Source organism: Convolutriloba macropyga, unplaced genomic scaffold (genome assembly GCF_964194025.1).
Source record: "Convolutriloba macropyga unplaced genomic scaffold, txConMacr16.3 SCAFFOLD_802, whole genome shotgun sequence".
Lineage (NCBI taxonomy): Eukaryota > Metazoa > Xenacoelomorpha > Acoela > Convolutidae > Convolutriloba > Convolutriloba macropyga.
Window position 1 is genome coordinate 34,500 of NW_027452651.1, and position 12,990 is coordinate 47,489.

Here is a 12,990-nt window from a genome sequence, read left to right on the forward strand (position 1 = left end):
GGGATGTGTCGTAATGGAAGTGGAGGATAAGTTGTGGGCGTGGGTGGCCCCCGAACTGGCAGACATGTTAGCGAGTATGCGAGTTGGAACATCAATTGAGTTATTTTCGTTTGGAGAAGACATTATAATGGAAGAAATTGTTGTAATTGAGTTGACTGCTTCTAATGGAGGGGAATAAACGCTACTGTCACTACTATTACTACGACTACTGCTGTCTATATTACTATTGCTAATACTACCCCTGTTATCTTCATCCACTGAGGCGTTGGGCGTGAAGAAGTCGCTATCCACACGGGGCTTTTTAGCGGGTTGTGACGAAATGACCAGAATTGAATAACTGCCAGGGCGGAGAAAGTTAATTTCTCCTCCCGGGTCAATTTGGGTTGCTTGCAATTGCGAGTACTGGTGCCCACTTTTGGACAAATTTTTGGGCAGCCAATTTTGACTAGCAGGCGTGGAGATACTTTGGGATACTATCTGGTAAGGAAATTTGTTCACGTGATGTATGACTAGCTGATTGAAATGTGATATAGTGTTGTAGTTGTGGAGGTTGTTGTAATAGTGAGAACGAGCGTGCTGATAAATACAATTTACAAGTGCGGAAAGTGTATGATTACCAGGTGATAATGGCCCCCCACTAGCTCCAGTGGGCCAAGTCTCTAGGGTGGTGGGAGGTCCGGCTAAATTGGAAGCCTCAAAAGGTGAGGGGACAATTTGGTGTGAGTGAGTTGCCGGCGATACTGACAATGGACTAGGTGTTATTGGGCCCGCTAACCACGATTTCCCTCCGCCTTCTGACCTTCCATTCTCAGGGCCATAATTGCGAACAAGGGGATGTAATTTAATAGATTTATAACCATCGTAACCACTAGGCTTTGTTGAATCGTTGCTAACTGCTAAGGAATAATAATTTTTATGCAGTAAGGATAAATCTGCACTTTGGCTTACTTCTCTATTGATTGAATGTGATTCTCCGTTTTTCGAACCATTTTTTCCCGGATTATCTAGTTCAGGTTTTATCACTTGGTGTCTTCCGTTCTGTCTGCTCAACTCGGTACTAGAATCGTATCTTTTATCGTTTGAATGATCTAGCAAGCTGTCACAGTGGCTGAAACAATGCAAATATTGTCACATACTGGCTGCTCTGGCAATTAAAAAACTCAAGATTTTGCTTTGATTTTGAGCCAAATTAGCCGAAAGGCCGCTGGCTATAATTTATCAACTAATAATTGAAGGAAAGCGTTCAGTCAAAATAAGACTGAACACCAGATCGAAGTGGAGGGAAAACAAACCGCCAAGGTTGATAACGTATTTAAAATATTAACGCGCGATAGAATTTTTCATTTTTCATAATTCGCAGACGGACAAAAACAAAATAATTTAATTCATAGTTAATTGTGAAAAAAATAATCCATGGAATGTGAAAATAACAACAAGTTTAACTGGTTGATTTTTATAAGCGCGTGCAATTAATTTGAAAAGAAGGTGGCAGCTTTACTTCTGCAGTAAACTGAAAATGTACTTTGATGAAATCGGTCTTTGATGGCATTAGGAAGCAAATTTGTGGATTAGCGATTGAGGAAGTGAGCAATATGTCTCCGATTAATGAACAGGAGATGGAGAGGGGGGGGACGGGGGACAGGAGGCTATAAGCTTACACTGGAAGGAGAGTGAGTGTTGTTAATGAACAGAAGGAAACAAGCGTAGGCGGAAAGGTGGGAAAAAGCGGCAAAATTAATGGAGTTTATGGGAAATTAGATCGGAGACACATCAAAAGAATTGAAATTAGAGACATTGCGATTTAAGCTTAGTGAGAAATCGGAGAAAGTTCAACTCCAAACTGCATGGTACGATCACGTTTCACTGGCGTTTTTAAACACTTAAGTACTTCGGATCAGGTTTCTTCAAAATCAACCCCCACCTCTGGGCGACATTCTCTTCCAAAACTACCCAAGTTTAAATGACTCGTACAAAACTACACAAGTTTACACACAAATCAGACAACATTGACCAAGACTTTCAGACGCTGAGCAAATAAACAATATTAATCATAGCTATAAATTTAGCAAAAATAATGTGGGAACTGCTTGTTTCAGAATCAGTCTGTTGACAAATTTAAATGAAATTTTTGAATGAACAAAGCTTTAAACTCAATGCATTTCAGGCTAATATGCTTTTTTTCACTCGATGAAAATTACAAAAATACAAGGAAAATGTCTAAAACGCCTATACTTTCTTTTTAAAATAATAAAAAGTCTTTTCAACAGTTTTCGTTAAAATTGAGAACATTCAGATAATAATTAAGTTTCTCGTTATGCTCACCTAGAAAGAAATACTTAAATCACCTACACTTACTTGATGTAAATAGCTTTAATTTCTTCCGTATCCTATGGTAAATATTTGATTAATTACACCATAAATATGCCATGGCCGATTTAAACAACCACAAGGCGTGTCTATTTTAGGGAAATCTTGAATAACAATAAGCTCCTGGAAAATTAACCTGACACCAACAATTTTGAGCTAATTAGAAACCCTTTTTTGGCACATTTTGAGGCAATCTCAGTTGAATGTTAACTTGACCACCTATTTGGGCAAATTCAGTTCATATGTTTGTTGTGAACACAGAAGGCTTCTAATCAATAAATTGGGTCAGTTTACTATATCTAAGGTACGCGATATTCTGCGAAACCAGCAGGCGGTGAATTAGATCCGAAATTTATGGTACAGATCCTACCTATCGTAAAAGTATCATTGGGACGCAAGTATCTATCATAAATTACAGGCACCGCACATCCAAGAGGGAGGGCTGGGGGAGGGGAGTCGGATATTTGTCTGTTTACAGGTAACCCAGTTTCAAAATATCAAAAGTAAACATAGAACATACGTACTTACGATCGTTAATAATAATGTTAGATAGAAGTGTGGAATTGGATATATGTATAGATTAGAGCTTAGCGTACTAGAAGAGTAAAGGAAAGATTTAATCACTGAGTGAAGAGCAGTAAATATGCATTTGCAGCCGTGTTTGATCAAAAATTTATGAGTGAAAGTGAAATATATTGCGGCTTATTAGCGTTTGATATTTGACATGAAATAAATTGCATATTTGAAGGCCTCCTTGTACGCCCGGCGGGGCTTTATTTATCAGAAAACTGCAACGTCAAAGGCAAATCCCAAATAAAGGAAAAGAATAGACAAAAGTGAAGAAACAGTTGTCTAGTACAACAACAACAACGCCTCTACATTACCACGAAATGGTATTTGTTCCTTCATTTGGTTATAACTAGTTATGCGTCCCGCCAATCTATCCTTTTAATCTATCTTTGTATCAATCTTTAGCGTGAGTAGAACAAGACCACGAGTATAGATAGCTATAGTGTCTATGCAATTTGTGCGCTCAAAATGTTATCTGCTCAAATTATCATTTTTACTCTTTTTCCAAGAAGAGGTAATTTACGCAAATGGCCCACAAGAGTTTCGAGAGAGACTCTCCACGCGAGATTGCCCGGCTAGGAAGGAGATTTGGGCTAGGAAATGGCAACAGGACCCAATCCTAAAATTTATTCACATACTTGAGCTTATCTCGCATCTATTTCCACTCTTCCTTTCATTTCCCAACCACCGCCACTACCCAACAACCCACACCACCCCCACTACCACCTTTACTCCCACCAACAACACCACCTTTAAAAATAACCCCAGCTATCCTTGCCTCAATCGGCGGGGGTGGACGCTTGCCTAATTCACGCACCACCAACATACATGTGCTATATGCCATATAAAACATAAATCACCTTTAATGCTCTGCTTCGCCTATCTAAATGACTTTGCCTGACCACACACAGACGCACATACACAACAAAGACACATAACTGAACAAAAAGTAGCTTTTCATGATTATTGCAGGCGAATTCGTTATCACGACTTCTAACAAAACGACACACAAGCATATACACGATTCAAATATCACATTACAGACATTAAAGACACTTGAAACAGCACATTTAACAGTTTACCGAACTAAACTTACGTAGTCGCTTTCTGTATATGCGCACTGAGTTGATTGCGGACCGGTTGTTTTTGACAAAGCTAATTAACAAGGCAGCTTTTTAATGCTCAACTGAGTCTTCTAGCGTTCGTTTCCACCACTTCATAACTTGTGATTTTAAGATTTTATTAGCCATTAAAAAAGTAAGGTATGCGAAACGTTCCAGAAATTGCCAAAAGGAGGATAGGTAATGTGCGTTCGCACATTAAGTTCCGACCCCGCTCCTACGCATTTTTGGCAAAAAAGGGTTACCAAATAAGGAACATATAGAAAAACACCCAAAAATTCAAGTATTTTTCAAAAAAAAAAATGTGTATGAACAAAAAGTTCACCTCCAACGCAGATAACTCAGTGGAGTAAAAAAAATCCGCTTTAGATTGATTAGATCAGCCATAATTAAGAAAGCAAGTCAAGACGACCAACAAAATCAAACAAAAATAACAACAAACATTTATTACATCCAAAATTTATGTCCATTAAAAAAAAACAAAACTCATTAGCAAGGTCAAAAAATCGTCAGATAAAACTGAAACTAAACAAAAAACTTTTACTTCTCTAGAAAGGATATGGGACCACTCCATAATAAGGAAATAAAGAACGGTGAAAATTAGACAAAATTAACAAAAAACAGCAAAGTTAAAAAGTTGGCATAAATTTTTAAAAAGAATTAGTTTCGAAGTAATGAAAAATATTAGATAGCATTTGAAACCATCCAACATGTCTTAGATCACAAAAACTTCTATAGGGGGGCAATAGGACCTGTCTTCATTCAATTTTTTTTTTTGCGGTTACAAAAAGAACAACAAACAGAGACAAGAAACAAAAATTCAATTAAAACATGCGAGAAAAAGCTGTCCAAACCGTAAAGGCATATTTGTCTCTAAAAATAGATTCATCACTTGAGCCTTCCTTAAACGCCAGAAATGTAGTATGCGAGCTCTCTTTGATGGGAATAGGTAATACGTAGACAAAAAAAGAGAAAAAGGGAAAAATTAATTAATTAATTTTTTTTCTTCGAAAACAATTATTTTCAAAGTCATGAAAGCCATTAGCTACAAAATGAAACATTTAAATTGATTCGTTTAAAAGTTCAGAGGAAGCGTTTGAGACCTGTTATTATTCAGAATGTGTCTTACGACTACAAAAGGAGCGTCAAATTTAGAAAAAAAAATCAACAAAAACCAGTTTATCTTTTTGCAAGAACCCTCTGTCGAAGAAAAAAAAATTCAAAAAGAAATATTCAAAAACAATAGATTTTGTACACTTGTGCAATCTCTTGTCGAGAACAATGTTCTATATGACCTGTAATAGAGAAGACTACGTAACAAACAGACAAAAAAGAACAAAAATCAAAAAGTTTTTTTTTAATTTTGAAAACAATTGTTTTCTAAGTCATGAAAGCCGTAAACTATCTACTCAAATCAGAATATAAGCTCAATTGTTTTTCCAAAAAATCCAATGAGACCCACTAAAATCCGGGAAAGTTCATACGAAAAAAAAGACAAAGTAAAAACTACAGTTAATGAAAAAGTAAAAAAAATCAATCAAATACTTCGAGAAAGGGGTGTCGAAACCATTAAAACCATAATCAATGCTTTTAGAGATTTTGATGTCTTCAATTGTGCCTTATTTTGAACGCAGATAATGTAAAATGTGAATTTTCAATAACGTGATAATATGACAAAACGTTAAAAAAACGTGAAAAACGGGCCAATGCCTTATATTAAAAACAAATCTGAAATCTAATAGTATATGAGCCAGAAAACCATAATTTAAAGAGCAAAATTATAAATTTCAAATTATTAGGAAAAAGAGGAAAAAGAAGCATTCTCTCTTTGCTGACACAAAGCTACAAGTTGACCAAATTAAGAGAAAACTAGAGGCAAAATTCAATAAGCCATTGATTATTTAAAAAACAAACTTGTTTAAAACTCAAAACGACTAAATTAATTCAATTGCAAAAACCAGATAAATCAATTTGGAACTGTCTTTGAAACCAATTGGAACTATCAACACTGAGCTTTAATTTGAATTGTTGTTTCTTTAATTAACATAAAAGAAGCGATTTTAACAAAAAAGAATCGGAAATGTTTTTTTGTTGTAACAGTCCAAAATTATATCAAAACCAGCTTTGCAATTGCTGTTTGTCCATTAAGAACACTCGTTTCGTTAATTAACAAAAACAAGAGAAGCTTTTTTGCAAGAAAGCTTTGTCCAAGACAGTAAGTTCAAAATGAAACATTTAAAATTATTCCGTTTGTACCTACACCACCACTTTCTTTTGACGCGAGCACTGTCCTATGTGACCAGTACAAAAGGAGACTACGTAACAAACAGACAAAAAAGAAAAAAAGCTTATAAAATGCTTTTTTTGAAAAAAGTTGTTTTAAAGTCATGAATGCCATCAAATATCTACTAAAATCAGACTATAGACTTGATTACTCCTCCTTTAAAAATCAATGAGGCCTGTCAAAATCCAGTAAACTTTCTACGAAGGAAAAGACAAAGTGAAAATTACATTTAAAGACAAATGCAAGAAAATCAATTAAATTCTTCAAGAAAGAGGTGTCGAAGTCGTTAAAACCATAATCCCTGCGTTTAAAGTTTTCTCATGTACAATTTTGCTTTATTTTGAGTAAAAATAATGGAATAAGTGAACTTTCAATATTGCGATAATGTGACAAAACGACAAGCAACGTGAAAAATGGGCCACTGCCTGAAATAAAAAAAATTGTGAAATCTAATATTATCAGAGCCAGAGAACCATATTTTTACGCGCAAAAAAAGTTTAAAATAAGTAGAAAGAAAAAGAAAAAGAAGCATCCTCTCTTTCATGACACAAAGCTACAAGTTGACCAAATTAGGAGAAAGATAGAGGCAAAATTCATCAAGTCATTAATTATTTAAAAATCAAATTTGTTTAAAAGTCAAAACGACCAATTTATTTCAATTACAGAAACCAGATGAAACAATTTGGAACTGTCTTCAAAACCTATTGGACCATTCAACACTGAGCTTTAATTTGAATTGTTGTTTCTTTAATTAACATAAAAGAAGCGATTTTAACATAAAAGAAGCGGAAATGTTTTTTTGTTGTAACAGTCCAAAATTATATCAAAACCAGCTTTGCAATTGCTGTTTGTCCATTAAGAACACTCAATTGTTTCTAATGTTTTTGCTCTAGATTTTTTTTAGTTAAAAGATCAAAAATAAACGCTGTGTTTTTGATAATCATAGAGTAAATTTAGCAAAGATCGGCAAAATTTCAATTCCAGAACACTCTCAATGGAGGTGGAAGTAGGAACAGCTCTCTTTGTAGTTTACAATGATTGTGTTAGTTGGTTTTGGGTGTTTAAATACGGCACATTTAATCAAAGTGGACTAAAGAAACCTAATTCTGGCAATTTTTGATGAAAAGTGTGAAATTTGAATTTTTTAGCCAAAATTTTAGCATAATTAATTAAATCCAAAAAGTCAACAATACTTTCCTTGTCTTTAAAAAAATTCAACAGTACTATTGTTTACAGTTTTTGCATATTTCAATAAAATTGGTGAAATTTTAGGGAAAAAAATCCGGAAAATGTGAACAAAATTAACCTAAATAGGGGTAATATTCACAAAAATTTAAAACAAAATAACTCGCCCTAGACAAAGAAATTCAAGAAAATCTTGTTAATTCCATATTCCAAGCTGGACGAGTTTTTTAATAACACCACTCACAACTCTCTACGATGAATATATCGATCGGTCAAAATTGTCTGAACAAAAAAATCCCAGTTGAATATATGATTCCTCTCCCCTCAAGAGAGGCCGGAACAACAAAGACACAAATCCGCAGATACGAGTTTTCATTCATTCCAACCCGTCACTTTTTCCAGTTTCACCCTCAGCATATTGTCATCAATTTTCATGACAGTTTAACCTTACTGCTTAGCGAGAAATTGTTGTTCTACATAAAAAATAAGATAAATAATTATTTCGAAAGATTAAATTTAAGAAAGAACACATCTGGATAACACCGAATAAGTTCTTCTGAAACAATTTGAGTGAGCTGCTTCTGACTTAGCCACCTAACGCAAAGTTAGATCAGGCTCGCTAGGTTAGGAAGCAGATGTGAGCATTATTTGTCTTTTGTATATAGATAAAAAATGAAGGCTCGGTAATGTGCGTTTGCACATAATGTTCCGACCCCGCTCATCCTAATTTGTTAACTAATTGTCTAACAAATGGTGAGATTGAAGATATACACAAAAAGATGTTTGTGTTACAAAGCCAAACTAAAAAACGAACTATATAATGCATACCGCATTAGAGAGCTCAAGGTACCTGCCGATAATAAGACTACGAGACAATACTTACCACAAAGTGAACGAAAACAAAAACAAATATGGCTGCAAAAACTCAATATCTAATTTAAAAGCACTTAGTAGCAAAATAAAAATTTACTACATAAAACCTACACTAAAAAAACCCTACTTCTCATCTGAAAAACATATGGGTCCTGTTAATTACCGAAATTTCTTTATAAGTCCTCAAGGGATCTGTTTTTGGTGATACTAAGCCATAGGACAGGACTACAATAAAACTACAGAAACAAATACAAATATACAGAAAAATTTATTTAAAAATTAACGAAAACAAACTTCTGAAGCCAGTAACGTATCCAAATTTATTCGCTGAATACTTTAACACTAAATGACTTCGACACTTTTCTCTTGCATTCTTTTTAATTTTTAGTATTTGCTTGTTTTTATGTTTTTTATTAAGTCGTAAGATTTTTCTGATTAATCATAGTTTCAATGGCTTCCTTTTAATGGATAGAGTTAAGGAACTTATTTAATTTGGTTAAATTTTCCTTATTTGTTACTGTTTTTGTTATTTTGATGCTTTGTCACATCAATGAGAAATCCCATCCACTTTCCTGAGTTCTGAAATTCAGCTTTTTTTAGTTTTTAAGTTGGAACCAATGTTTTCATAGAGGAGAATTTGCTTTTAAAATTTTTTTTTCAATGGTAAGTGTGAGTGCTTCTTTTTGTTGTCCTTCAAAAAATTTGCGCTAAAAACAAGTCCCATGTGTTTTTAAATGAGACCCAAGTGAACATAGACGAGTTTTCATTAAGATAATAGCTGATCATATTTTAGTTTTTCATTTGTTATTTACATCAAAAAAAAATCGTATATGTTTACTTCGGTATCATTTGGAAATTCATGATACTTGTTTTTAATTCGGTTAACTTCTCCTTATTTGTTCCTGTTTTTCTTAATTTGATGCTTAGCCCCATCAATGAGAGTTCCCCTCCGCCTTCTTTGGTTATGAACTTCAAGTTTTTTTAAGTTTTGAGTTGGAGCCGATGTTTTATACCTTAGAGAATTTGCTTTTTCCTAACTCTTTCTTTGATTGGTAAATTTTTGTGTTTCTTTTTGTTGTCTTTTAAAATATTTGCGTTGAAAACAAGTCCATGGTTTCAAATAAGACCCAAGTGAATTAACACGACTTTTCTGTAACATAATAGCTGATAACTTATTAAAATCTCGATTGCTATTTTTACTTTAAAATTTGTAAATAATCACTTGGGTATGGTTTGGATGTTCATGGTACTTGTTTTTAAGGCGTAAAGGACATGAAAGAAAAAAACAGAAACACAAAAATTTGCCAATCAAAGAAGTTTTTAGGAAAAACCATAATGTCCAAGATCTAAAACAGCAACTAAACGGTAAAATAGAGAAAAATCTTGTAGACTAAATCACAAGAAAGGGGATGGACATTTCATTGATGAGATAAAGCTTCAAATTAACGAATCAAGAACAAATAGGGAAAAGTTGTAAAAAAATTTAAGAAGATTATGGCCAGAAGTTGAAAAAGAAACGCGAGAGAAAAGTGTCGCAATAAAAAAACACTCAGTGAAAAATTGAACTTCTTAATTACATTCTCTCTTCAAAATCATCAGGTTCTCAGCATTGTGATGGTGTGACTTAAAAAATATCTACTACTCTGAACTGATATACAAATATCACTAAATATTGAAAATTTTTCTTAGTTTTAGAGCTATTAAAACCAATAGCATTAACAGAAATCAGTGTAAGCCAATGAGATCTGTCATTAGTTAAAATAGATCAATGAATACAACATTGACTACAAATGAACAAAAATTACAGGCAAAAACCAAAAACTCTGACGAAAAGTGCCAGTGGAAGTGTTGAAGCTATTAAACGATAATTTTTCTGCTGCTAACCACTGTTTGTTCAGGAAAAATGTTTTGAAAAGCCAATTGGATTTTTCAATATTGCTATAAAATGACAAGACTACTAAAAAAACACAATTGTCAACAAAAACCGAAAAATAATTTCGAAAGCTCTTAGAATCAAATTCAGAAAACCAATAATTAGAAAACAACCAAACTATTTTTTGAATCAAAGGTTAGCGTAATGAACTTGTCGTTACTGGTCTTGTTCAGTTGTTTTTTTACAGTTTTTTTTTCAAAGCTTCAACAACCATTGAATATGCATTCACGGAAATAGGTATGTTCAGATTATTTTGCTCAGGAAGCCAATTTCCGTTGACGGGGTTTAGCCTCTTTTAGTTGACGAGGTTTAGACATACAACTAAAAAAGCAACAAACGCAGGCAAAACAAAAAATCATTAAAAAATTTTTTCACCGAATACTATATTTTTAAATGAGTTCGACACCTTTCTTTTGCATTTTTTTTAAATTTTCGGGTTTTGCCCATTTTTGTTGTATTTTATTTAGTTAAAAGATCTTTCTGGTTAATAACGGTCTTAATCTTATTAATGGATGGAGTAAAGGAACCTATTCAATTTGGTTAAGTTCTTCTTATTTGTTCTTGTTTTTGTTTAATTGAAGCTTAGTCCCATCATCTTGGATTCTGAACTTCAACTTTTTTTAAGTTTTGAGTGAGAGCCGATGTTTCATAACTAGCTGATTTCGTTATTTCTTAATTTCTTTGAACGTAAATTTTTGTGGTTCTTTTTGTTGTCTTTTGAATATATTCGCATTGAAAACAAGTCCCATGGTTTCAAATGAGACCCGAGTAAAAATACACGATTTTTCTTTAACACAATAGCTGATGACATATTATTTTTTGATTGCTATTTCTACTTTAAAAAATGTAGATGTTCATTTGAGCATCCTTTGGATGTTCATGGTACTTGTTTTTAAGGCGTAGGGGACAAAAACGACAAAAAGGCGACTCTGAGGGACAAATACAGCCACTCGAAAAAATTTTTAGGAAAAAGCATATAGTCCAAGATCTAAAACATCGGCTAAACCTTAAACTTGAGAGAAAGTCCAAATCACAAGAAAGTGGATGGGACATCTCATTGATGAGATAAAGCTTCAAATTAACAAAACAGGAACAAATAGGGAAAAGTTGTAAAAAAGTACAAGACGGCAAAAACCAGAAATTAAAAAAGAAACGCGAAAGAAAGGTGTCGCAACAAAAAAAAACACTAAGTGAAAAAAAGGGATTTGTTAATTGTATTCTCTCAGTGTGATAAGGTGACTTAAAAAATATCTACTACTCTGAACTCATATACAAGTATCACAAAGTTTTAATAATTTTTCGTAGTATCAGAGCCATTAAAACCAATAGCATTAACGCAAAACAGTATCAAATGTAAGTCAATGAGATCTGTGGTTAACTAAAATGGGTCAATAACTACAACTATGACTACAAAAGAACAAAAAATACAGGCGAATAAACTCTGATGAAAAGTGCCAGAAAGTAGTGTCGAAGCATTAAATGATAATTTTTTGCTGCCTACCTCTTTTTGTTCTAAAGGCCAATTGGATCTTTCAATATTGCTATCAAGTGACAAGACTTCTGAAAAGAAACACAATTATCAACAGAAAACAAAACAAAATCGAAAACTCTTAGCATCAATTTCGGAAAACCAATAATTAGAAAACAACCAGACTAATTTTTGAATAAACATTTAGCGTAATTATTTTGTCGTTATTGGTTTGTTCAGGTTCTTAATTTCTTTTTCAAAGTTGCAACAACCATTAGATATGTGTTCAATGCATTAGGTAAGTTCGGATAATTTTGTTCGGGAAGCCAATTTCACTTTTAGTTGACGAGGTTTAGATATATGACTAGAAAAAGCAACAATTGCAGGCAAAACAGAAAAAACCTTAAAAATTACCATAGCACACTGTCGTAAGCCTTAAAACCATGAGCAATGATTCCCTAAAAACAAAGTAAACGTTGGTTTGGCCCATTTGGTAAGAATTGAGATTTTGAATTAATTGAACCCTGATTTGAAAGGTACTTGTCTCTAAATGACTCAAGAAAAACCAAAAAAATTGTGACTTGAATTTAGAAAAGAGCTCTCCAATATAAATTGAATCTTTAAATAAAAAGATACCAATGAGACCAAAACTAAACGTTCCATTGCTGTTCTCTTTCAGGGAACAAAAATTTGTGCCCCGATTTATTTCAAAAAGCAATTTGGAATTGAGATGTTGATAAGTGGGGTCAGAAAATTAATTTTAAACAATACTCAGAACCATTGGTAAATGAAAAAAATTCAACGAATAACTGTTTTTGACATACTCTTGAAGATTAATCATCTAACAGTTTAAAAGTTCTAGGTGGTACTGTAAAAATTACTGGAGTACTGTATTAAATATTTGTGTCTAATCAAACTAGGATATATATATATATATATATATATATATAGGAGAATCAAAAACGTGAAAAAAAACCTTTATGACACTGTTAATGACTAATAATAGAAACTGAATCGAATTGATCACTAAATTATTTTGATCTATGTTTCACTTGTATTAAGAACATTGCAATCAAAAAAATTATATCCTTCATTTTCCAAATAAAAGTATTGCCTATTTTCTTTTTTCTAACATGAAAATCGCCCTTCTACTATTTGGTACGTTATCAGAATTTCAAATAAAGTAATA